Source organism: Pipra filicauda, unplaced genomic scaffold, assembly GCF_003945595.2.
Source record: "Pipra filicauda isolate LSUMZ 115617 unplaced genomic scaffold, ASM394559v2 scaffold251_size2273266_pilon, whole genome shotgun sequence".
In the NCBI taxonomy this organism is placed as follows: domain Eukaryota; kingdom Metazoa; phylum Chordata; class Aves; order Passeriformes; family Pipridae; genus Pipra; species Pipra filicauda.
Genome location: NW_024104367.1, coordinates 623,975 through 650,119, shown reverse-complemented (window position 1 = coordinate 650,119; position 26,145 = coordinate 623,975). Strand labels below are relative to the sequence as shown.

The window sequence follows — 26,145 nt, the reverse complement described above, 5'->3', positions numbered from 1 at the left end:
GGTCTTTAAGGTGTTGAAGCCATTCACACCCACTTGACTCAGACTGCAGGAAAGAGAACGTGGGATGAAACAAAGGCACTGGCCAGGAAGAGGACAGAGTGAGGGTTTACAGTCTGGGTGGGGGGTGAAACAGGTCCTCAGAAAGGGAAATGTCCTTGTGGAGGTACAGTGGACACAGGCAAAGCAAAGCCCTGGCAGCTCTGATCCTTTCTTGGCCAAAGTGGGATTACACATTCAGTCACAGTCTCTTTTACAATTTATGCACAAAACAACTCCTGATGGGATACAGTTACTGGGCCAAATCAGAGATTCACTGAGAAAGTCCCTTTCAGTCTTATTCTCTTATCCATCCACATTACAATCCATACTGTGGGTTGCAAATAAATCCCCAGGAAAGTGTGTATCAACATACAGAATTGGAGAGATCAGGTCATTCTCTGGACCAGAGAGATACAGGGATAGAGAAACACAGGGTCCTCTCTGGGATTGCTCAAAGCAGACAGAATTTGGTCCCTCCTTTAAATTGTTTCCAAACCTGAATCAAAACTCATCATGGTTAAAAAGCAAGGGAATAAACAAACCTTCTGTGCATGGTGTTGTTCCACGTTCTCTTTTTGGTGGCAGGTGGCTTTGAAGTCATAATGACATGAATTAAGAGTTCAAGGTGGCAAACATTTAAAAGCACAGTCTCATTTAAAATCCTTGCATTTGTAGTCCAGCCCTGGGGTAAAAAGGAGTATTATCTGCAAGAACATACTATGCCAGCCCACTGCACGTGGTTTTGCAGCTTGGGTTACACATTCTGATCTTATATTCTGATATCCTCTACAGGATATTGCAAATATTTCCTTCCAGGTTTTTAATATACTGGGATATCTTGTATATGATTTCCCTCCCCCTCTTTACAGACCTTGGGTATGTGTTCTCTCATCTCAGAGACCTGGATTGACATTTCAGCCAGGAGGGAGAAGTCACGGGAAGTCATTCATTTCACAAGAGAGAAAACTAATTTCCTTGCTGTTTGAAATTTGTGAGACTGTTTTCAAGAAATATCCCAACTGATGCGCAATTTTTCAGGCAGCAACAATTGCTTTCGGGCATGTCTGGTCTCAGATTTGCATCTTCATCAGGATTTGAACCTCTCTACTGCATCTCTGCCATTCAGTGAAGAGAACTACTTTGCTCCTTTAGATAATAGGCTGTTATCCTCAAGCAGATTGATCATTAGAAGTAAACATGCCATTCACTCTGATCATCTGTGCTCTTAAATACATCCATCCTGCTAAATCTGTTAATGTTTACCTTCCAATTTAGAAATGGCAGCATTAAGATCCTAGCTAGCTAGCTATATAAAAGAAAAGCAGAGGTAGATTTCAAGTTTTGGTTTAACATCCAAGAGAAAATGATATTTCACTATGAAAAGTACCCTTAAAATATAATTGCAATTTGAATATTTTCCTGCATTTAGGAGAAAAATCACAACTGAGTATCTGAAATAATGTAACACAGAGAAATGTGAATTTGGTGTTTCTGGGTTTTGTGGCTCCAAGAAATAATGGGAACACTAAGTGTACAGACTTTTTATTCCTCTTTTATCCAGGACACCAGGTAACATCATCACCACTGTCGTTATACACAGTGTGCACAGTGCCAAACAGCATCAGAACTACTCAGGATGCCTGGGAGTGCTTCTATCCTAGAAAATCTGTGACAAGTGGAGCTCCTCAGCTGTCATTTTTTCTATGGAAAAGTATGAATGAGCTTAGACTTGTTTTTTTTTTTTTTTTCTTAGTTGAAAACAGAAGAGTGGAAAATACATGATTAATGAATGATATATCAGGGTTTTAGAAACTTATGAATGATGGAAAGAAAGAGTTCTGATCAGGAAATAATTATTCACTGTCTTGCTCATTGCAAGTAGTGGAATCACCACCCCTGGAAGCGTTCAAAAAATGAGGAGATTTGGCACTTTGTAGTGTGGTTTAGGGCAGATGGTGGTGTTGGGGGTAAGGTTGGACTTGATGATCTTGGAGGTCTTCTCCAGCCTTAATAACTTTATGATTCTAATTTTAGGCTGAGCAGTGAAACAGTGAGACCAAGCAAAGAGAAGTAAGTTGTCAGGCAGCATCTCTTTCCCACAAAATATGGTAAAGTTCAAAAAGCACCAAACCACTTTGTAAGGGACCACACAGACTCACAATGGTAAATCTGTGACTGGAATCTCCATGTGACTTGTGCCTTCGGGAGTCACCTGCCGGGAGGTGGGAGGAAGAATTACTCTGTTATTTGCCTGTTTACAATATGCTTTATGAAAGCAGTCATTCCTGTTTTTTGCTGGAGGAAATATTCTGCCAACATGGACCGTTGGTCCATGAAATACTTGTATTTTCTGATGTAATTCATTTTGCCCAATGTGAGGATCTCATACTAACAGAGATCTTTGGCAGCCGCTGTTGGGAAGTGTAGGACACCCACAAACATTGTTGCAAGGAGTAGGGATGAGGAGGCCAAAATTTCATTTCCACGACCGCAAAACACATGAAAAATATTCTGATGTGTAAAGGAGTGGGAAAGAAATGAGGTGGAGGAAAATGAAACCTAAGTTCCTCAGTCACTGGGAGCTAAATCATAATCATTACTATTAATTATCAATAGTTAGGAGTATTAGTAATTAATCACCTTGTCAGGAGGGTTAGTGGGCTGAATGGCTGAATGGTAACAGGTCTTAAATCTGAGCATCCTCACCTGTTCTGCAGTTGCTCCCTCCAGATTAGACTGGGCAGCAGCCTCTGGCAGTGGATAACAGCAGCATTCACCCTTCAGGGCCATTAGTCCCAGGATTTTTAAGCAGCACTGCATTAATTTTACATTGAAGAAAAAAAATCCTACAAAATAAATCCTAAAAGACAACAGAGAAGAAATCGATGTTTGGAGATGAGTTGATTAGGTCAGGAAAGAAGAGGCTTTGTGTGCATGTGGCCACAACTGGAGAAATGCACACACACAAATAAATCTAAATTGCTTAAGGAATATGAGTGTAAATAAATGATATTTTATAGTGCACCAAACTGCCAAGCATGTCATAACCCTGTGAAAACCACTTAGGCTTTAATGGCTGAAAGGCATAAAACTGACAGAAGAATAAATTCCCTGTGCACTCTGACATCAGAATACATTTCCTATGGAAATAGTGCTGTTTTCCTCATTGACTTCAAAAAAGCCATTGAATAGGGGGACTTTAAAGGCTTGGTTTGGTGGGGCAGCACACCTTGGCTTGGAGAAGGCTGGGGAGATGTTTTCCAGTGAAAGCTGAGCAGCTGAGGATAAGAAGTGAGCAAAAAAATGCTGGCAGCACTGGTGGAACAGGTGGGATACCTGGTGTGGAAAAGTTTGGCAGGTGCCTGGGATAAAATCTAAACATTTAGGAGCTGAAATTTGAGTTTATGCACACCATAATTGCAGAGGGGATCATGCTGCTTATTGTTCAATCTCCTTTGCTCAATGGAAATGCTGCAATGGATGCTTGATCCTAGAAAATATACTATGTGTACCCCCAAAGTCATAAAGTGGATACTCCAATACGCTGTAATAAACTAAAATTATTACATTTAAATATTTTAAAAGACCAAAACCTACATAAAAAATGAGATGACCAAAAGAAGAAAGAAAGAAAGAGAGATTGAGTACATTGGTTTTGGACCTTCATTTTTAGTAACTAGAGATTTGTAAGGTGGAAAATAGTCAGATAGTCTTGGAATGTGGCTCTTGCCTCAAGGAAGAAGGTGACCCCTCCTTTCCATCTGTTCCTCAGAGTTCAGTGTTCTTTGATGTATGATATAGATTTCAGGTCATAATAATAAATAAAGGACATCTTTAGTTAAAAAAGAATATTCTTCAAATCATTAAATGTTGATATCCCCATTAACCTGAGCTCTCCTGACAAACAGTGGAGTGATAATTAATATAACCCCTGGAGCTAAGCATGAGAGTCTTGTCTTTGTAAGGTCTAACACAGGTCACAGGACAGATGAATGAAGCCCTTAAAACACCTATTTCTGTCCGTTTGCTATAGAAGAAGTCAAGGGTGACAAGCTCAGCAGTAGATTTTTTATTACAGGCATCTAAACTTAGGTGAGATGAATCATACAGCAAATGCCCTAGCAGTGAGGACACTCATTATTCTTACATGGAATAATTGACCATGGAAAAGGGGAGAAACCTCCCCATTGCTTCTTTCCCTTAAGAAAGAATAAATACAATATCCTACCAGCAATAAAGCTACAGACATCACTGTACCATCTATTAAGTTTCCTTGATCTCTGATTTTTATTACATTATCAAAGCAGGTGAGACACTATGTTGGCATTGTATGAACCCTGCACACATTCTTCATATTTCCATCATTCCTGTGTCATCTGAACCAATGCTGACACGACCTGAATAAATGGCACAATACAGTGTCACTTCACACTCAGGTGAAGCAGCAGCAAAAATGTTTATATGTGTTTATGCTTGCAACGCTTCCTTCATCGTCGTGATGAGTCCTTGAGCCTTTCTGACACTCTCAAGATCTGATTTGGGCTTATTTTGACAGGTTGCTGTATGCAAGTTCAGGCTTCCTAAGCAATCTTGCATGAACTATAAGTGTTCAAAGTGTTGTCTTTGTTTCACACGTTCCCTGACAGAGGTATCAGTGCTGCAGGCAGAGAGGAGTAGCAACAAAGCAGGAGGTGTGTTGTGTTCACCAGAAATGCAAATCTCAGTCCCTTTTCTGATAAGAGATGCAGAGCCAGCACACCAGCACCTGCATGGCTCCAGGGCTCTCCACCTGCAGTCTCATTTATCCTCCAGATTCATTAGGAGCACTACCAAAAGACCAAACTAAAGGCATAAAACAGCCTTCAAGGACTTAATCACACTTCTTTCATCAACCCTTTCCCCCCCTTGTCTTTCTAGCTGCAGGCGTTACCCCTTGGTTCATCTGTCCACTCCTGCCAGATTCAGGATGCTCCTGTCCCAAGCCAATGGATGTATTTCTGCAGACTGACTGTGTGGGTACCATGAGGGGTGGCATAAAGTTTGGTTTAGAGCATAATGCACGAGATCAGTGTGGTGCTGAGGAAAGACAGTCAAGTCTTCCCATGCCTCCTCCCCACCAGCCCTCACACACACCATGGCCCCCTTTTCGCCGTCTTTGATGGGCAGTGTGGTTTATCCCAGGATAAAAAACCAGGTGGGAATTGCAGGAGGAACTGCCTGGATGCTTCCGTCATTAATGCATTACAGAGATGGGGGAGCTGAGGTGTTGGTGCACATCAGCCTGCAAAAGGGTATAAAGTGCTGCTGGAGACTGGGCTGACTGGTCTCCCAAGGTTGCAGACAGTTTGTGGGTGGTTCCCCCCCCGGCAGGGTCATCTACAGGGTACATCCAGCCTGAAGACGGGGTAAGCTAAAGGAACTTTGGGATGGGTGAGCAAAAGACATTAAAATTTGGTCAAATACGGAAGTAAAATCCTAGAGTAGCTCCGTAGGTACTTTGTAAATGTGAATTCTGCAAGGCCAAAGACTGTAAACCTGTATGTTTGTAGCTGAACTTGCTTGTATTATAACCCTTTAGATACTATAATCCATTGTAACAAATGATAAAGTTGTTATTTAGATACCGCACTGGCAATATTTAGATACTGCATTAGGAATAAATCTAATCATAATCATCCACATAAATCACTGTCCTACTTCTCCCACCTGCCTGATATCCTTACCTTGACTACTCTGCAGCAACCAATCTTCTACTTTTGCATCTGACAGTCTAAATGTGCTTTGACTTCCCTATTTTACCAAAAGAAAATTATCTCAGAGGCCCCCTGATGTGGTCAAAAGCTCTCCTGGAGCTGCTCACCCTGGGCTCACGTCATGTTCCAAAGAGTTGGCTGATGGGCACTGGGACAACAGGACATGTACACAGTGTGGATGAACTGAGATTACCTGATCACCAATTAATGTGAGGAACTAACTGGTGAAGACTTGTTGAAGATCGCAAGGGTCCTAGGACCTCACACAAGTTGAAATCTGACTTTTCTACAGAGCAAATGTTTTCACTTTTTTGAGATACAGACACTTGAGGCCATTCCATGAAGTCTAGTGTTGACCTTAACCCTGCTCCAAACATGTCAGTACATGCAAAATATACCTATTGAGTCCAGTGAAGGTCAGCAGGACCAGAGGCTGTATGGATAAAGCCAGAACTGAAATGAAATATCTCACTATCCTCCCTGGTGGCTCTAGAGTATCCTGCTTATCCCATTCATTTTCTTCTCATCCCTGTTGCTCACTCACTCTCATCTCTATAGTGCTCAGATGTTTTCCCAATGCAAAAAGATAATAGAGGGATACAGATATTTCAATTGGTCTTTGATGGCTCTAAGATAGCTGCTGGAGGAAACTGCTTGGCCCTTGAAGCAGTTCTAATGACTTCTTTGGGGTGGTACTCAAAGAATCTATCATGGCATATCCATGATTCCAATTCTGGGAGGAGTTCAGATGGGGTTGGTTTGTAGAACCTCTGCTCTGGCCTTCATCTCATTCCTCCTCTCTGTCATTTTCAAAGCAAAAGGTTAATGACGGAAGGAACAGTAACTCTCCTAGAGTCCACATTTTCGATCCTCTATTCCATTCCCTTGATTTCACCCTCCTTTGCTCGTCCCACTGACCCTCAGTTCCCTCCCGTTCAAAGTGCAATGGAAATCTCCATGTTTTGCACACACACAGACCAGGAGTGTGTACAAGGCTTACACCCCTCAAATCCGGTGAAAGACTCACATTGGATGGCTTCGCATCTTTTCAGTGGGTGAAGGGTTGAGTCTCGAGGAATGGGGGTATCAGCCCAGGATCCATCGTCATCATTCACTCACCCTCCAAGTACAGCAACTTTCAGAGAGGTCCCACTCAGAGGGAGATGCTGGTCACAACCCATGATGGTCCAGGACAGTTCAGAGGGTCTCTCTTAGGACAACCGTTTAGAGGGTCACAAGGGAATTGGCTTTGGTCATGGTATTATTCCATCCAGGCCACAATTCAGGTCGGCAACTTCCTTTGAAAGTTCGACAAGAAAAATGTTGTTCCACTGGAGTTGTTATTCAGGCAAGAAAAATAAGTTTCCAAAGCTGTTTGTTATAAAACAGGAACTCATTAGGCAGCAACTGGTATCTGGGAGCAGACAGTGTTTCTGACAAGCTTAAGAGGGGCTTAACCCAGATGCTGTTTGTCAAGGCCGAGGCCTAACGAGCATTTCTGAGATCATAGTGCAGCCTCAGGAGGGGGGAATGTACCCCCACAGACACATACAGAACATTTCGTTATTTTTATCTCACTTTGAGAGAAGTAAACTCACACACACAAGGCAGGGCAGGAAAATAAAATGTTGTAAGAGGATCTAGATAAATAAGATTGGACAAATTAGATATTCTGGAAGCAATAGAGATTGAAAGTGTGTCTGATGTAAAACAGAAACCAGAATATACAGTTACAACAATCACACAAAACACACCTGAAAAAAGGTGCCACAGCATTTTAAGGGAGAAAATCCCTTTATAAAAGCCAGCACTAAAATCTTGGAAAGGTTTGTCATTCTCCTTTCCTGATCTCTCAGTAGAAGAATCTCATAATGAGAAGTGAACCTCAAAGAGCTCTTGGCTGAGTTATGCCATTGTGGGTTCCTACAGTAGTTAGGACTTTGTAAACTTTCTGAAGTAAGACCCAGCTGCCCTTACATTTTCTTTTTCTCCTGTGCAGTATCTTTGCTACATGTTCCTAAACTTTTTTCCACCATTTTTCTGTCAGAAAGCACTGCCAAATTCAGTGACATAAAATAGGTGGCTGAGTGAAGACTGAAGGAGTCAGAGAAATTTAAGGTTTCACTGAGGCAACTTTCCCCAGTTATTGAGATACATTATGGTATTTTTGTGTTAGGGAGGCTTCTTTTCTCTCAGTTTTTCCCACTCAATTTTCCTCACCATTTACTAAATGGCTGTATTTTCAGTCTTAAGAAGTAAAGTCTTTTATAATGTCAACATCTCTTGATTCAGTGTAAGTTAGAGATCCATGGAACAGTTTCCTGCTGGAGAGCTCTTCCTGCTAAAAATAATATTTCATGAGAATACAATCCTTGGAAACCAGATATGTTCATTCTGTAACTTTTCTTCTGTAGGAAAATCTGGATTTTCCAGTGATAATGCTTATTTAGTGTTTTGGGAGGAGCAGTGAACTGATACTTTTACATTTACTGAAATATTGCAGGACTTGGTATTATACAGAAAATCATTGTGGTGTGAAGACGTGTATTATTGCTCTGAGATAAAAGGTTAATTCCCTTCCTGAGCCCATGTTTTTCTGGAGACCAGTGAGCAAGGAAGGCAGTGGAGTCTGGCTTTGAGAACAGCCTCTAGGATTTCCCTCTGTGGCTGTATTGACAGCACCAAAAAGCCTGGATAATGGGATGATGTTATCTCCGAGGATACCCAAGGAATGACAGAAGGGTGAGAGCTCATGAATCACCGTCCTCTGGTGGGTGAACAAAGCCTTACTCCAGAGTTATTAAAGAATATTTGTTTTTAATGGGGATGACAGAAAGAAATATGATTTGCTTTTATTCAGTTTCGTGGATAGCAGTGGTCAAGATTAGAGGCAGGACAGGGCAGAGCTCTGTGTGAAGTGTCCCCTCGCATCCTGACTCAGCTCCACATCCAGCACCCAACCAAATGTGCAGGAGGAGGGAAATCCTGCCTTGCTGAGTCTTTTGCCTTCTCAGAGTCACACCCATGGGCTGCAAACCACTCCTTCCTCTGAGGTGTTCTGCGAGTAGCGGAGCTCAGCTTTTGTCAACCCTGTTTCAGACTGTGACAAATTCCTTCCCTGAATCCGTACTCTTTTTAATCTAAATGTCAGGTAGGAAATTAAAGCCCTGCTGAAATGGAGTGTATTACCAGCATTTTATTAGATCACAAACAATTTAATAACCAGATAGAGGGAGAAGGTCATTTTGTTGTCAGTCCAACTTATCTCATAAATTAGGCATCAGGTTTTGCACAAAAGCATCTCTCAGCAAATAAAATTATCTGGTTTGATGAAGGACCTCTGTCCACGGAAAACAGATAACAGATGAAAGATGGAGCCCTGTAACAAAATTCTTATCCAGGAATGTATGGAAGGGGATGGATTCTTTAAAAATACTTTTCACACATTTACCTTATTAACAGTAAGCAAATGCCAAAGCAGCAAAGGACACACCTTCCTGATGGGTTCATGTGAAATGCTTTCAAGGTCAGTAAACAAAAGGGTTGGCAGATGAAATATTGATGATAAATAGGGGAACTCTTAGTGACCTCACTGGCTGTAAAGGGACGAAACCTAGGACATTATCTCTTCACTAGGACTATTTATAGCCCAGAGATTACACTTTTCTGAGCAGGAGCAGGGCAGTGTGTGCTGCAACATGGCATTGATTCCAACATGTCACACCACGAATTTGTTTCTGGGATGAGGGAAAGGAGTGACAAGGAAATGGCTTGGTTAGAGCAAAATTTTTTTTCTGGAAATATGAATGTCTGATATTGCTCAGATTTGTGTTCCTGCTCCTTTTGGAGGAATGGGGAACTTTTTTTTTTTTTTTTTTGAGAGAGAGAAGGAATAAGAGTATTTTTTATTCTGGTATGATAAGGGCATAAACACTACTTAGTGATGAAATGGGAGTGCTTAACTGACATGGCTTTGCATAGTGGATTTCCATTGTGTCTCCTGGCTGAGAAGCCAGGAGTTGGCCCTACAAGTACCAGTGGGTTTCCAGTGGTGTCCCAGGGCTATTGACCCAATGTCATCCAATTTTTGGGCTGCTAATAAACTACAACCTTGTTCCTCACAGCAGTTTATACTGTTTATGCTATACGGTTCATGGACTGATGCGTTGAAAAATACTTGGTAATTTGTTCATAGAATACGGGATCTCTTCATGTGGATACCATTAGTCAAGGACAGGATTTTTATTGCCAAATGCAAAGGGATGTGCATTCCCAGGGCATGGAGTGGTAGACCATCTCAAAAAGAAAGGAAAGCCATTTCTCAAGAGAGATTTATGGACCATTCAAGGTTATGGTGTTACAGCTGAACATTTCATCCGATGCTTGGATTTATTTACTGTCTTCGTATAGATTATTTTAGCTTTGGTGTCAGCAGGGCTGGAGGCTTCAACAAGATTTTATAAAGATATTGCTGATGAAGAGCATAGTTAAACCAAAGACTTCCAGGGTGGGACATGTGCTATGTAGTCTGGATCCATTGTTAGGCAGAGAACATATAAGAGTGATTTAAGGCCATCAAATGCAAAATCCTCTATGTAGGCAGAAGAAATGGAACCCTTACTGACTGGATAGCGGACAACACAATCTCCTGGGAAAGGCTGACATCATATGGTCTGGAAAATCTCTTGGGTCAGTTTGGGTCAGCTGTCCCAGCTGTGTCCCCTCCAGTTTCCTGTGCATCCTCAGCCTCTCTGGCAGAACCGTGTGAGAAGACCTTGACTCAGTGTAAGCCCTGCTCAGCATCAACTAAACCATCATTGATTGTGTTATCAACATTATTCTCACCCTAAATCCAAAACACAACACTGTACCAGCCAGTGGAAACCAGGTAGGAAATCAACTCCGTCCCAGCTGAAAGCAGGACATGGTATTTCTGGGAAAAACAAACAAACAAACAAACAAAAACACAACAACAAAAACAGCCAAAAAAACCCCCAAACCCTACAAAACCAGAATGTCTGCTATAGACAAAAAGCTGGAACAAAATTGTGTTCCCAGTCAGGTGTGGCCAAAAGATAACATTGCCTGTGGGTCTATTAAAAAAAGTTTTCTGAGCTGGGATAGACAGAGGACTTTACCTGGATTCCATGAAACTGAAGACATTGGGATGCCACAACAGCTCTGGAGGTAAAGGATGTGTAAATCATGGAGAAGCTTCATGGAAAAGTCATAAGGCATTTCTCTCAAAGTGAAGATCTTTAAATAGCAGTTGTCTGAATGCAAAGATAATCAGAACTGATTTGATGATATTGAGCAGAAACCAGAAGACTTCCTAGGAATGTTTAAACCTGTGGAAAAATCCACAACAATTTTCATGTCAGACAGGTTCTACAGAGGGATACAATTCTTTTTATAAATTGAGGAGGATTTGTTCCAGTGGTTAAACCACTACAGAAAGTAATAAAATTTCCATTTCATGATATCTTTTCAAAAAGTGTACAGCTTTCCTATGAGGCAATGCTGCAGCTAAACACCCACCTGCTTTTCTGTAGGAGAAACTTGGTAAATAGCTGTGCACTGTGTGATATGGGAGGTTAGATTATGTTGTCAGTGTGCTCTTTCTGGCATTAGAGTCTCTGCATCTAAGAAATCATTGTCTGATCCAGGACTACAGACTCTGCATCCCACAGCGAGTGGTGAAGCAAAAGGAAACATCCCCTGAAGCTAATCTTGTGTAGAACAATACCTATTCTTCCCCTTGGCAGGAGATCATGCAGTTTTATTTTCCAGGGTTTATTCACTTTTTCCTTTATTTCTTCCTATTTCCTTTTTATTTTTTTTTAAATTATTTTAATATATTTCTCTGTTGGATGTAGCCTAAAGGATGGGAGATGTTAAGGTATGTAAGCAGATGAGGAGGCTCTAGGTTGAGGAGTTTGAGGTTAAGCAAACTGAACAGGCTGTGGAAAAATTTGGACACGACATGAGAAATTGGAAAGCATCACATATAACAGAGAGAGAAGCTGATAAAAGTTACAGGGAGCATCATGAGGAATGCCCAGGTTTCAGAGGTGGAGTGTTAAATGAAAGGCAACCAAACTCCAGCACGAATTGGAGGGGAATTCTGGGGACCTTTGGGGGCTTACAGGGCAAGAGTGCCTTGATATCCACATCAGTAATGTGAAATAAGACTGGGATTGTACGGGTGAATTAGAATTAACTAATTTGAGTGTGACTTCAGCAAAACTGGGACAAATGGAGGAAAAACGTTAAGTATGAATTTATTTGGGAGGGCATAAGGGCAGAGAGAATGAGGACTTGGGGTGGATTGTGAAGTGAAAGCGTGGGAGAATGGGGAAGAGACAAGGGCAAAACACTGGTTGTATGAAAGTGGTTTGATACCTCTCCTGGACAAATCCACCACCTGAACAGTGTCATTTGTCCCATTGTCTATCAAGGCCTATTCCTGACTATTTTCCTGTGTGAACGTGCATTTGTGGCAACCAGTCAAGGGCGAGATCATGGGTCCAGGATCTGAGTTCTGGAGAAACCAGGAGTCTGAGAGTGCATGTTTTGTGGAGTTGTTTCAAGGAGATTCAGCTGGGACACCAGGTATTGGCTTTCAGCTTTCATCTGGAATGGGAAACGTGAAGAACAAAATCCTGCAAAAAAGGGGAATTCCTGTATTCTGAACCTGAAATCAAATGGACTGACAGAAATCCTCATCAGGCTTTTTTACAGTTCTCCTGACGAAGAATTCAAATAAAACCCAGCCACGGGGTTACATCAAGCTAATTATAACGACAAATAACCTTCAAATAAAACGCCAGTACCCAAACCCTGACAGTTTTGGAGAATTTGAATCCATTAAGAAATCAGGTCGTTTCTCTAGTTGAAACAATTCCAAGGTCCAGTCTCTGACTTCACATAATATTGGGATAGATTGTGTTCTGACCAGTCCCGAGAGCCGCCTAATTAAAGGCTAATCAAATTAATACTGTTGAAAGCTTTTTAGTTTGTTCTAGGACTTTCGGTAGCACTTTGACTTCAACACAGTGCCAGTAGTGGAGCCGGTTAATCACCGGGACTTGGTGCTGCAGATGCTTGATGGAAACAGGAGACAGAACTTGTGCTGTATTTATGAATTACTCCTTCACTGTTGCTGACAGATAAATACAGGAAACAATATGGAAAATATGGCCAGATGATATTTAATAAAAGAGCCTTTTCAGAGACCTGAATATCCATTACTTTGCAGGCAATAGTTAGCAGGATAAACAACTCAATCCATCTCAATCCGTGCACTTAGGCAGAGCTGTATCCCTGTCGTTATTCACCTGCTCAGATTTATCTTCTTATTTGCCTTCTTATTGATACATATATCTCTCTCTATCGTGTTTCCAAAGCACTTGGTACCCTGTGATCTGATTGTTCAGCTTCTGGTTTTGGGATCATCCTGTACAAAAGGAAACAGAGGCTCTGGAAGCAATGCTTGGCAGGAAAAGCTCCATGGTGCCTGTGGGGATGAACTTTGCAGAGATGGTTCCCAGAGTTTTTTTAAGCTTAGGATCCACAGGACAAAGGAGGATGTGAACCCTGGGTCACTGTGTTCTGTCCTTTCTATTGCAGACACAGCACACAAACCCATCCAAAACTGAGAAAGCAGCAGCAGAAAACTGGAAGTTTGGGTCCATAAATCTATGGGGAAGCCTTGCTTTAATAATCAAAACCGTGTCCTGTGCAGTGTCCTCAGGCTGGATTTCTGCTTTTATCTGTCTCCATTTTCTTATAATCTTATTTGTCTACTTATACATTCATTTATTTGATTGTTTTTTTAATCACCTCAGCAATTACATTCTTTTGTGATCTCATGACTGTTTTTCTTTCGTTTAAATACTCTCTCCCACTACAGGGGCAAGTCTTTACCCACACAAGTGCAGTACAAGGAGGAATTTCTTGCTGTCTTTATTTGATTAAACAAGTCTACTTCAAACATCAAGTGAAGAGGCCTTGCTCTTTGATGAATAGGATGAGTAGATGAAGTCATCAGGTGTCTCATGGGTGTTTCATAGCAGAAAAAACACTATATACTGTGATGTGAGGGCCTTACTCACTGTGCCTTAATATGTACCTCAGTATTGACCTTCAAAGTAACAGTTTTCTGCATTTGTACCTCAAAAGCTAAACCAGAGGAGGCCTAAATTCTTTATAAAAGGTTTTTCGTTTTTATTGCCTGCTGCAGCTCCCCCCCGGGTCTCCCTTTATCACTCAGCCCAGGCAGCAGATTAATTCTCTGCTAAATGCAAAATCTGATGACATTTTTTCCATAAATCAAGACACTATCAGGGGATTTACTCCAGAGCAGTAGCTCCCAGCACTGACTTTACAAAGATTTCAGTGTAGGAAGGTTTCCAAAAGGAGCTGCCTCTGTCCCCAAAATCTTTCAGTTGCTGGAAGGCAGTGCCAGTGAGATGCTGTGTGTGGCAGTTGCTCCACAGCTGGTTTAGGCTGGGAAATGAGAACAGATGGAGCAGCTGTAGCAGAAACAATCTCCAGGGTGGAAAACTCATGTCTTCTTAGTGTGAGCTGATGAACTGAAGCTGGTGTTTGTGTCAGATTTTTCTCTCATTTATAAGTAGAATCAGGCAGGGGACATTAAACACGCAGTTTTCCAAGGGAACTACTGAAGTACCAAACAAGTAAACTAAGATGGAGTGATGGATTCAGATGATGTGTTAAATATAATTTTTCTGATAGACTTGTAGTATGGATACTCAAATGGACTGTGTGGATTTATCCTCACAATCAACTCGAAGCCTCAGCACTACTGTTACTGTGTTATGCCCATTTTTAGAAAGTGGAAACACATAAATGCTTTATTGAGCATGATTGTTCTACAAACAACAAAAAAAAAAGGCTTCCAGAAACATTATATTTGATAAAACAGATGATGGACAAGTTTCCAGTAATTCTAATCTTTGTAATTCATTGCTCTGAAGAGTAGATTCTCCTTTAGAATTGCTTCAGCAGTTGGGGAATACCATGGTAGCTGCCTGTCTCAACCTGAGGAGGATCATGTTTGCAGCATTGCAATTCCTACCCAGGAGAACCAGAGTGCCCAGGACAAGGAATTCTCCATCTTGGCAATCTGCAGAAGTCAATGAATTCAAGTATAGTTTCAAAATTACATTGTTTACAGTAAAATGCACTAATGCCCCACATAATTCCATCTTACCTCAAACAAAAGATGCTGCACAGCTGTATCAACCCAGGAGAGCAAAGCTGGCATCCTCACCATTATAGAGTCCTTGTTTTTTCCTTTCCCCAACAGACACTAATTTCTCACTCTTTTCTGTGTTATGAGGGCTAGAAAACTTGAAAAGAGGCAGAAATATACCAAGCAGAAAATAAACTCTGTTCTCTTTACCTGAGCTGGTGTCCCATGAAAGCATCCCTGGGGTTGAAGGGCTGGGATTCAATTTATTGTTGTCAACTGACTGTGTCATTGAGAGTGGAGAGTAATTTCTGGTGCATATTTCATCCAGGCTACCTAAATATCCTTCCATAGCCACACTTACTCAATATTCTGATATCACAGAAAGCTGAGTTTCAACTGTCAGTACTATCAAAACAAACCTGATGGAAACCAAGAAGAAATATTTGAGGAGGAAGAAGATTTGTGAGTTTTGTTTGAGATCAGCAGCAAATAAACATGCTGATGATGAGCCAGAATGATGTGGAACAGGAATGGAAGCTGAACAGGTTGCATTTGGTTGCTTCAAGTTCTTACAACTCCTACAATAAGAAAAGCTGAACTGCTGTGAAGCTGCTTGGGCACTACTCTGGTTTAACAGCCAGGGGGATTTATCTCAAAGTGGGATTGGTAATGATTTGTCTCATTAAATTAAGTTGTGGTGGCCCAGGAGCTGATTTCTGCTGTGGATGAATGGTTAAAGGGGCCACTGGGCAGTGCCAGGATGGTCACCCCTTCAAGCCCTGGATAAACTGCATTGCAACAAGCCCAGCTGTCAAAACTCATGTTCATGAGCCCTGATAGCCAAGTATATTCTGCCGAAGAACAACTGGTATAAAGGGACCTTAAGGCAAAGTAGTGTTCAAATACAAATCACAGCAATTTCAGATCTAAGAAGCACGTGGAGGGTTTAACTCCATCACAAACATAAAAGAGAAGGTGCCTGCGGTTATAAAGCATATTTGATTTTTCTGGTTACTGGAGAGGATAAATTTTTCTTTCTGGATATACTGAATGGTTTTTAAAATAGATGAAGTTAAAGACGAAGGTTAAAAAGATGGATTTGGTGCCACAAAAGTGAACAAAGTCAATCTCCTAAATCAAATAATTTTTACAAGCACGTTGCAAAGAACTAGAAGAATAGATGCATTAGAATGAGTATTTCCTAGAATATCACTGAAGGCACAAGCAAAATGTTTGGGATATGAACCTAAGTGCAAAAAAATTACTATTGATTTTATGTTTTAATTATCTCAGACTCATTTGCTCCATTATGCCTTTAAAATAAATATATTAAGTATAAGTCCTATGGGTTTAATGAATCTTGAGATCAACCAATGTCTGTAACAAGTGTTTTCCTTTCAGAACCACTAACATGAGCAAAACTCATAGAAAGAAAGAAGGAAAAATGAGTTTTTTTAGAGAATCTGGTCAAAGAGCATAAAACGAGCAATGTGGAAATTAAATAAATTAATGGTATGTGGAAATCAAGGCAGTAATACAGGTTCAAATTTCACTGCCTTCTGCATATGCTGTGAATTACAGTTCTTCAGAGGGATTCAGATGTGTGATAGAAGACTACTAAGTCAGTGATGGTGAGAGCAAGTGGTTTTTGGAGGTGCTAATGGCAACATCATTGATTGATAAGAGTCATCTTTGGGATTTCTGCTACTGTGCCAAATAAGACAAACCTTTGGATGGCCATGGAATCACAGAATGATTTGGGTTGGAAGGGATCTGAAAGCTCATCTCATTTCCCTCTCTGTCATGGGTAGGGACACCTTCCACTATCTCAGATTGCTCCAAGCCCTGTCCAACCTGGTCTTGGACACTTCCAGGGCTGGGGCAGCCATAGCTTCTCTAGGCAACCTGTACCAGGGCCTAAACCACCCTCCCAGGGAAGAATTTCTTCCCAAAATCTAATCTAAACCTACTTCCTTTCAGTTTGAGGCCATTCCCCCTTGTCCTGTCACTACATGTCCTTGTGCTTGGTTGCTGACACCAAACATGGGCCCAGCTCTTGTACTGTGTGGCCTTGTCTGTCCAAGGGAAGAATCCATCTTTGTGAGCTCTGCTTAATTAGAGTTTGTGATTCTCACTTGAAAAACACCAATGAAAAATTTGTTGTATGAACTGTCATGGCATAAACTCCCATAATTTTGTCAATCAAGAATTTACAGCTTTGTGACACCCCAGTCTTATGTAGGACTTTTAATCACATCCTGGAAAACTTTCAAGGTTTCTTCTTCGCAGTGTGCTTCTCTTTCATGCTTCAGTTACTTGGTGGCAAAAAGGAGACAGTGGCTCTAAAACTTAGGACTTTTCTGAACAGCTAATTGATGACATCATGTCCCTGAGTGGTCAAAAACTTCTCTTGAGTCAACAACTCAGTCAAGGGCAGGAGTTATGAGCTGCTGCCTTTCTTGGATTCTTTGAGAAGAATTACAGACCTAAGTTCCTTTTTTTTTTTTTTTTTAATTTAAAATCTACCTGTGCACAGCAGGACACTGGCTCTGGCTTTCATAACTTGGAATCAGGTGGTGGATGCAAGCTGTAAGTTAATGGAAAGAAGTAGAAAAAAATAAATAGTAACTAAATTTTCTAGTCACTGGGGCAGCAGCCATTTGGACTAATCTGTAGTACTGGGGAGTCTTTTCCTGTCCCAAGTATTGCTGTGACATATGTAAATGATAGAAACTAAGCTCCTTCTCCGGATCTGTGAGTTATTCCCTGGTAACGTGTTTCTCCTGCTGCCCTCAGGACAAGGATGATTTCTTTATAAATCTGGAATTGGACTAATGATGCAAGGAGTGCATCCACATGACAACGGACATCCCAGTGGCTTGTTTTCCCAGGCTCCTTAAGAGAAAGAAAGATAAGCAAAGAGAATAAAATTGATTATTTCCATTCCCATGACATATTGTAAAATATCAGTCATTGCACATGGGTTCATTGGGGCAGACAGAACATACCTGGGACAAATTTTGATAAAATCTTCAAGAGCCTTCTACCAAAGGAGGTTCATAACACTCCATTTCCTACCTAAACTGAAATACATGCATTGAAGGAGAAGAAGTAAATTCTTATGGTTTAAAAATAAATTAGCATGTTCTCACCTCGTTTTTTTAGTCCCACCAAAATAGAAAACTAAATAGGAAATGGATGTGAAATGGGTTGCCATAAAAGAACTTTTGGGTTGAGGGCTTTTTTGGAGTCCAGGAAAGTTGGGCTCTTGTCCGAGATCCACATCTTGGACCAACTTCATTCCTTTTGGCAAAGTTGATATTCCTTGACTGATCATTTTCTGTTTCTCTCTTTACTGAAATTTTGAAAGATGTTCTGCTTAAAAATGATGAACCATAGCTTAGGTGATTTAAGGACAGACTTTGATGCTCAGGGATGGTAATTGTATTCCAGTCTTTCCCTTCCAACATTGTCTATTTAAGTAGAAAAAAACCCCTCATGTTTTTATGTTCTTTGAAAAAACTTCACAGAAGCAAAAAATAAATAACTACCACGCTAATAGTAAGTAAACAAAGAAAATGAAACCTTCTCATCTGCCAACTGTGCACTGTGGCCTTTGAAAATATAAAAAGCCTTCAAATAGCCTGGGCCTTGGCTGCATTATTTCTACCTAGAAAAATTCTGCCCTTGTTTTTCACCCTTCTTTTATTAAAAGAAACCTGAAGTGTATATACATCAAGGTAAACATTTTCAAAAATCTTTCTCTTGTTAAGTCTGCTTCTGAAATTCTTTTGTGCAACAAAGTACTTTGAGAGATTTCAGTATGTTCTTAAAGGTAAGTGTGGCTTAAACATAGTTGTGCTCAGAGGAGGTGAAATAAGGTATGTTTGGACTGTCCATACAGAATTATAAAGTAAAAATGACATTTTTCACCAAGAGCAAAATGATTAACAATTAGGAGGAGAGTAAGAGTAGGAGAGGGGATGTGTTATAAATTGTCAGTATATAAGAAATAACGTTTTTCTTCAAAACATTGGGCTCTAAAGCAACTCCAGCTTCTAGTTTGCTAAGAATCTAAAAAGGAAAAAGACTACTTTGGAAAAAAGAGAAGCAAAAAGAAATAGAAAAAGGAAAATAAAGATCTCCTTTTGGATTATTAATGTTGGTAGGATAAAAAAGTACTTGGAGACATGGTTTGAAATGCTATTTCATTACCTTCTGTGCAATCCAATCCATGTACTTATTTATCGGGATTTGAATGAAGCTGACAAATTCAAGGCAATATTAGAATGCAACAACACTTCAATTAACCTTGACAGCATTAATAACAATGATGTGCCACCTGTATCTGTTAAATGTTTCATCATCTTAGATGGAGTTAATTGGAATTAATCAGCAGCACAGGGAGGTTAACAAAAACTGAGAGAAATTTTTAAGGGATATGATGGATTTATTTACTCATAGATTTCACCTGAGAACAAAACACACAGGTACATATACATGAAGTGATCCAAGACAATTAAAAGCCAGGAAGACTTTTTTTTCCACTTGTTTTAATAGGATGTAGAGAGAAGAATGGACAAATTGTACAAGAATTGGGTTGATTCTTTCCATGCAATATCCCAAAGGAACATATGACTATAATATTTTTCTATCTACCTGCATAAAGGTAAATATCCAGGAAAGAAAAAAACATTTGTCTGTGTCATCTTAATTAGCACAAACCCTGGACAGCAAAATAGCTTTGCCTTGTTCTTCAGATTTTAATGGGCTGTGAGTTTTGAGCAGAGATTTTCTTTCCTGTCTTTCTCCGTGGTTGACATCTGCCATTAACTGATGCATTTTACATGATCTCCCTCTTTCATTCATTCTGTCCTCCCACATGAGATAGTTGAGTTGGGAAGCTCACAGTAGATACCTGGGGATTCATGGTGGGAAGCAGAAAGATCAGTGGATCTACAGGTGACTCCCAATTGATAGGAAGATGGATGCCTAAGCAGAACATATGAATGGAGCACTTGGGGGCTTGAATCTCTTCTGGAAATTTCCCCTACTTGAGTATTTTTAATAAATCAGCTCTAAAGGGAGAAAGAGCAAGGCAGTCACAGGTCATATATAATAGACAGAAATGCTGTTTTCAGTTCTGGGAAAATGTCTCTGCACCTTTTAGTTTAAGCTACAGAGAAGGCTACTTGCTACTTTCATCTCAATCTCCTCTTTCTAAAACTGATTCAGTTCCCTCGTCAAACACTTTGGGAACAGAGACCCAGAAAGTTTATTGTATCCTTCTCTTTGCTATCAGAAGCAATTATATATTCCTGTGTGGGAAGATCTACCTAAAAAATGTAAGATTTCGTTACCACTACTGTTTCCTTCCCCTCATATGGTTCCTTAAATCTTGAATGACTTTGCCCAATTTCCAGGCATAACCTGGAGTTTGGAGATCACACAAGAACAGGCAGATAGAGGAACCCACAAACTGTGGGATGCTGATGGTCCTCTATGGTGCTGAGGGTTGGAGACTGTTTGTCTCACATTACCTGTAACTCAAAGATAATATTTGATTATGGGGTGGGAGACACAAAGAGGGATTGATGGGCAGTAGAGCACACCAACACAAAGTAGATGTTGTGGGGTATTTTGGTCAACATGACAAGACACAATGGACTCTGCTCCTAAATTTGGGAAGCCCCTGCCTTGAATTGAGGCCTTTTTTATTGTGTCTTTTGGCAAATCAAAGCAGCAGAGGAACATTGTCATCAGCCACTGACATGAATAAATACAGGTCTTATCAGGAAGGTGATGCTGCCATGATGCCTCCATGTTCCTCATGATCTGGACATCACTTGCTCATTGATGTGTTTATATTTTGCCACCTGGAAACAGAGCTGTAGTCACAGAATCGTGGAATCACTAAGGTTGGAAAAGACTTCTGAGATCATCAGGTCCCACCATTAACCCAGCACTTCCAAGCTCACCTCTAAACCATGTCCACAAGCATCACATCTACATGTTTTTTGAACATTTCCAAGGATGGTCATTCCACCAGTACCCTGGGCAGCCTGTTCCTCATTTTGCATGTGGAAGTTCCTACACTCAGTAGTTACATGTCTTGATTAAGTTACCTAAGAAGCTGAACCATAGCTGAAATTGGAGTTTTTCACCCCCTATTAACGTGTTTGATCAAGACACGGGTCTTAATATAGAAATACCAACCCAGAAAAAGTAGAGAGTGACTGAAACAGAGAAACTAAAATTGCAGGAACAGTCTTCTGGGTTTTACCCTGATGCCTCTCTTTCTTCTGTTCTCATTTTTACTTCTTTTAAAAACTGCAGATGAGCTTTGCATCAGTCTGTTTTAGGCAGTCATGTATGCCAGCACCAAGGGTTCTCAGGTCAGTAGAGAAACCTTTCAAAGCTGACATGGAGAGCTCTAATGAGACCACCAGGAGCAGCTTCACTCTCTCCTGCTCATATGCAGCGTGCTCAGTTGAACTTGACACACATTATCAGACTGTAATTCATTTAGGTATTGGTCAAGGGATAATTTCCAACATTAAGAGAAATAAATCTTCAGAAATCTGACAAAGATATAACATAAAACCAGCAAGGGATTAGGGGCTATTAACATCTGTGTGTGTGTAAGTGGATGCTGTTTAATCATGGTAGAGATGAGAAGAAATACATACTAAATATCAGACTGACCTGGAGCAAAAACAATACTCTCTAACTTGGTGTGACTTTAAGGGAAAGAGAGAAAAAAAATATCCGTACTTGTTTTTAATAAGCCCTGTGAAAGATGTTCTTGGAGCTTAATTCCTCAGCACGTTCTTCCAGAAATAGATTCAGATGTTGGGGTATCACTTGTTTGTGTCTGAAGACCGATATGTTCTTGAGCTAAAAATGAAACACTGAGCAGATGCTGACTTGAAGTGACATGTTCTAAAAGCAGACGAGTTGGATGCTGTCAACAGCCAATAAACACAGACAAACAAGAAAAGCAAAAAAAAAAACTTTGAAGGAATAAGAAAAGGCAGTGCTTAGACATAACACCCTTTGACAGGGGATTAATGAACAGGATTAATTAAGCTGATATTACGAACCTCACACCCCCAGTTCTCATTTCCAATTAACAGGTAAAGAAAGCAAGGCACAAGGCACTAACACCACATCCTCCTTGGGTGATTGAGATGTTTGCCCTCAACCTCCTCCTCTGCAGACACCAGTTTCTGTAGAGCTTTCCTTCAGAAGGCAACTGCTCTTCCACTGAGTAACCTCCAGACTTACAGAGTCATAGGCTGGGTTGGGTTGGAAGGGACCTTAAAGATCATCTCATTCCAACCCCCTGCCATGGGCAGGGACACCTTCCACCAGACCAGGTTGCTCCAAGCCCCATCCAACCTGGCCTTGGACACTTCCAGGGATGGGGCAGCCACAGCTTCTCTGGGCAACCTGTGCCAGGGCCTCACCACCCTCACAGGAAAGAATTTCTTCCTAATATCTAATTTAAATCTACCCTCCTTCAAGGCCATTCCCCCTTGTCCTGTCACTATGTGTCCTCTTGAAAAGTCCCTGACTAGCCCCGGGTGTTGCAAACCTGTGACTGGTGCTTGTCCAGCAACCAGAGATCAGACACTGGGATCCAAAATTCAACTGGAGCCCATTGTGCAGACAGACATAGGGGAGAAAGGGAATGAAAACAAACAGACAAAGCTAAAACAGGGAGTGATTGTTTATGTTCCTCTCCTTCCTGTGGGTTTTCTTCTCATTTCCATCTTGATGAGATGACTTTGTTTTAGAGACAAGACCTCTCTCTTCCTTTTGCTGAGCAGTGAACTGTGCAGGGACAGTGAGGCCATGGGGCATCAAGGGCTGGTGGTGTGAAACCAGCAAACTGAGCCAGATAGGGCACAAACCCACAATCTTCTGACTGTGAGAGTTTGGAAGAGTTAACATCGGGGCACAAAAAGTTGTAGGTCTCCCAGACAATCATCAGAAATTTCATGAAAGTAGTTTGTTTGTCAAAAATTCATATTGTTAGAGATACCTAATGGGAGAACTGGAAGGGGATCTGAAGCTCTGCTGCACTTTACACATATTTTCGTAAAATTTGCTGATCCTATAATTTCAGACCAAAGTGCTTTGCCTGTGTGAAGGCCCCCTAACATTCTCAACCTTGTATAAACTTCTAAAAGAATTTTCTTTCAGGCAGTGCCATCAGTTATTTGTAAAAATTAGCTTTCCTCTTTTTTCAGAATAAGTTTTCTACTTAGGATGTTCATATATTTTTTTATATTTCACAGTACAGTTCTTGACATTGTACCTTCAAGGATATAAAATTTTAAGTGTTCTTTTAAAATCTATTTCTATTGTACTTCTAATTTTTTCCATTCTTTGTCTGTGCCTTAGCAGATGAATGAACAGAAGAGCACTGATTAACCTGAAATTGATTTATTCCTTGTATTGCGCTACTGTGGTATAATTTTATTTTTCTAGTGAATGAGTAGGTGCAGAGAAGTTCTGTTTTTTCTTTATTTGTGTTTTTTGTTTAATTACTTTAGTGTTGTTAGTGTTTTGTGTCCTTATGACTTCCTGTAATGATACCAGGGAAATTTAATTCCATGAACTTTTCTGAAGGAAAGTATTTACATAATTTAAAACAATGTCCATCTTCACTTGAAAGAAAAAGAAAACTCTACAATTCCTGCCTGATTTCTTAAGTTATTTTGACATCTCTCAAAATCAGTTGTAAATTTAATTTCAATATGTTGGATTTTGGACTCTCTCTAAGGAAAGAAAAGGATCAGAACTGGTAGAGTCGGTTTGAAAACAAAGATGACATTTTCAATAAGATAGTAGGAAATTATCACAAATTTGTTTTGAATTCTTTGTCAAAATCAAAACCCAAAGAAAAACTTTAATATTTTGGACATTTTTCGGGAAAAAAAATAAGATGTGAGATAAATAAATATAAGGGGAATGCCTTAAGATCAGATATATTTATCTCTTCAGTATAAAAATTATCCACTTTCATCAGTTCTTACTCACTCAGAAGCATTTTAGATGTCTTTGAGTATAGATTAAGCAGTTTTATAGCTCTCGTACCACAGCACATAACACACTTTCAAGGACTGCACATATTGTGGAATCAGGAAATCACAGAATAATTTGGGTTGGAAGGGACCTTAAAGATCAGCCAGTTCCAAACCCCTGCCATGGGCAGGGACACCTTCCACTAGAAAAATATACCTGACAGGTTTATCATGGTCAGTCATTCTCCAGTCCTTTGTAAATAAATGTTCCTTCTCTTTACCCACAGCAACAGGAACATGGACAGTCCAGACTTATTTATTAAATATGACAAGAAAATATTGAAGTGCCTTTACAAACAGAAGCAGTACATCCTGTTACATCCCCAGATGCAGCTTGAGCACAGCTCAGATTTACAGTGAGTGGAACCGCACGAAGTTTAACAAAGGCAAGTGCTGGATTCTGCACCTGGGATGGGGCAGCCCCAGATTTATGGACAGACTAGGGAATGAGAAGCTGGAGAGCAATATATAGATTAAACAATCTCCATAGGATGAAAAGTTCAGTGGACTTTCTGGTTTTGACTTAGAACTTATTTAAAAAAATGCAATGTCTGTCTTTAAGGAAAACCACTGTTTTACCAAGTATTATGCTTATCACAAACTGTAATGAAAAGTCTATATGTTGAAGGTTTAAATAGAAAGAAAAGTTCTGACAAAACTGGGAACAAAATTTTCCATCTTGGAGCCATTTACTCTCTGCTGTAAGTTTGGCAGAAGCTGTAGTCTTGGTCAGACATTCTCCTCTCAAGCCTTATGTTATGGCCAAACTAGAACTTCTGTGATAATCTGCAATGGGCTCCCCTCAAATTTTCGTGGTACATTTGAAAGGATATTTCAACTTTCCTAATGGAAAGTTCTGGCAAAAATCATTTCAATGGGATTTTTCTGGCATTTTCCAGCAGGCTGTGGTGATTACTGCAGCAATGCCTCAGGTTCAGAACAGTGTAATGTCAGAGGTGATTTTGTGATGATGATCACAAAAGAAGTCGTGCTCTGTGCCTGAAGGAGCCTCTGACATGCAGATCAATGCATTAGTTCCTTGTATATAATATTTGTCTTTCCACTAAATTGTGTCACATGGGGTTTTGGAGGTGGGTGGGCGGCAGGGGAAGAAGAGACGGCAGGAAGGAGGTGAAGTCAGGAGACACACAGACAGTGAGGAGAACGGGATTATACTGACTTGGCAGCAGAGGGGCAGTGAATTGAAAGCAATGGCATTAAACACGGATTGATTAATGACAATGACAACACAGACAAACAGCTTACAGGCTAAATCCTCCCCTCTGTGCATGTCACTGGGCTCTGCTGAGCAGTGCAGGATGGCACTGCCTCTGCCTGGTGGCTCCTTGCCTCCTTTTTCAGCTGAAGTGGTGAACAGTTGTGGGCAGAGAGGAGGTGGCACCATCCACTCAGCAACAGCTCTCACCTCACCTCACCACAAGAAAGACATTGAGGAGCTGGAGCATGTCCAGAGAAGGGCAACGGAGCTGGGGAAGGGTCTGGAGCACAAATCTGATGAGGAGCAGCTGAGGGAGCTGGGGGGGCTCAGTTTGGAGAAAAGGAGGCCCAGGGGAGACCTTATTTGTCTCTACAACTGCCTGAAAGGAGGGTGCAGCTAGATGAGAGTAAACCTCTTCTCCCAGGTAACAAGGAACAGGATGAGAGGAAATGGCCTCAAGCTGTGCCAGGGGAGGTTCAGGTTGGACATCAGGAAGAATTTCTTTACTGAAAGGATGGTCAGGCGCTGGGATAGGCTGCCCAGGGAAGTGGTGGAGTCGCCATCCCTGGAAGTGTTCAAAAAACATGTGGATGTGGCACTTGAGGACACGGTTTAGTGGTGGACGTGGTGCTGGTGCTGAGTTGACAGTTGGACCTGATGATTCTATGATCCTGTTCCTTCCTCTACCACAATCACCACTGCATCCAAAGGAGTGGTGGAAGAGGGTGAGCAAAGTCATAGATAGGAAAGATCACACAGGAACTTCCAGCGTCCCTCTGATCCAAATTCCTTTCTGGTACACTGTGATTTTGTCTTATTTTCTTA

General features: G+C 40.8%; 1 long non-coding RNA gene across 1 annotated transcript; it reads left to right on the top strand.

The window, feature by feature from the left end:
- Positions 1-1,557: 1,557 nt before the first annotated feature.
- On the top strand, positions 1,558-5,095 carry LOC120323408. Its single transcript, XR_005563801.1, has 3 exons — positions 1,558-1,750; positions 2,074-2,109; positions 4,957-5,095. It is a non-coding gene; the product is annotated as an uncharacterized LOC120323408 (long non-coding RNA).
- The last annotated feature ends 21,050 nt before the right edge of the window (positions 5,096-26,145 follow it).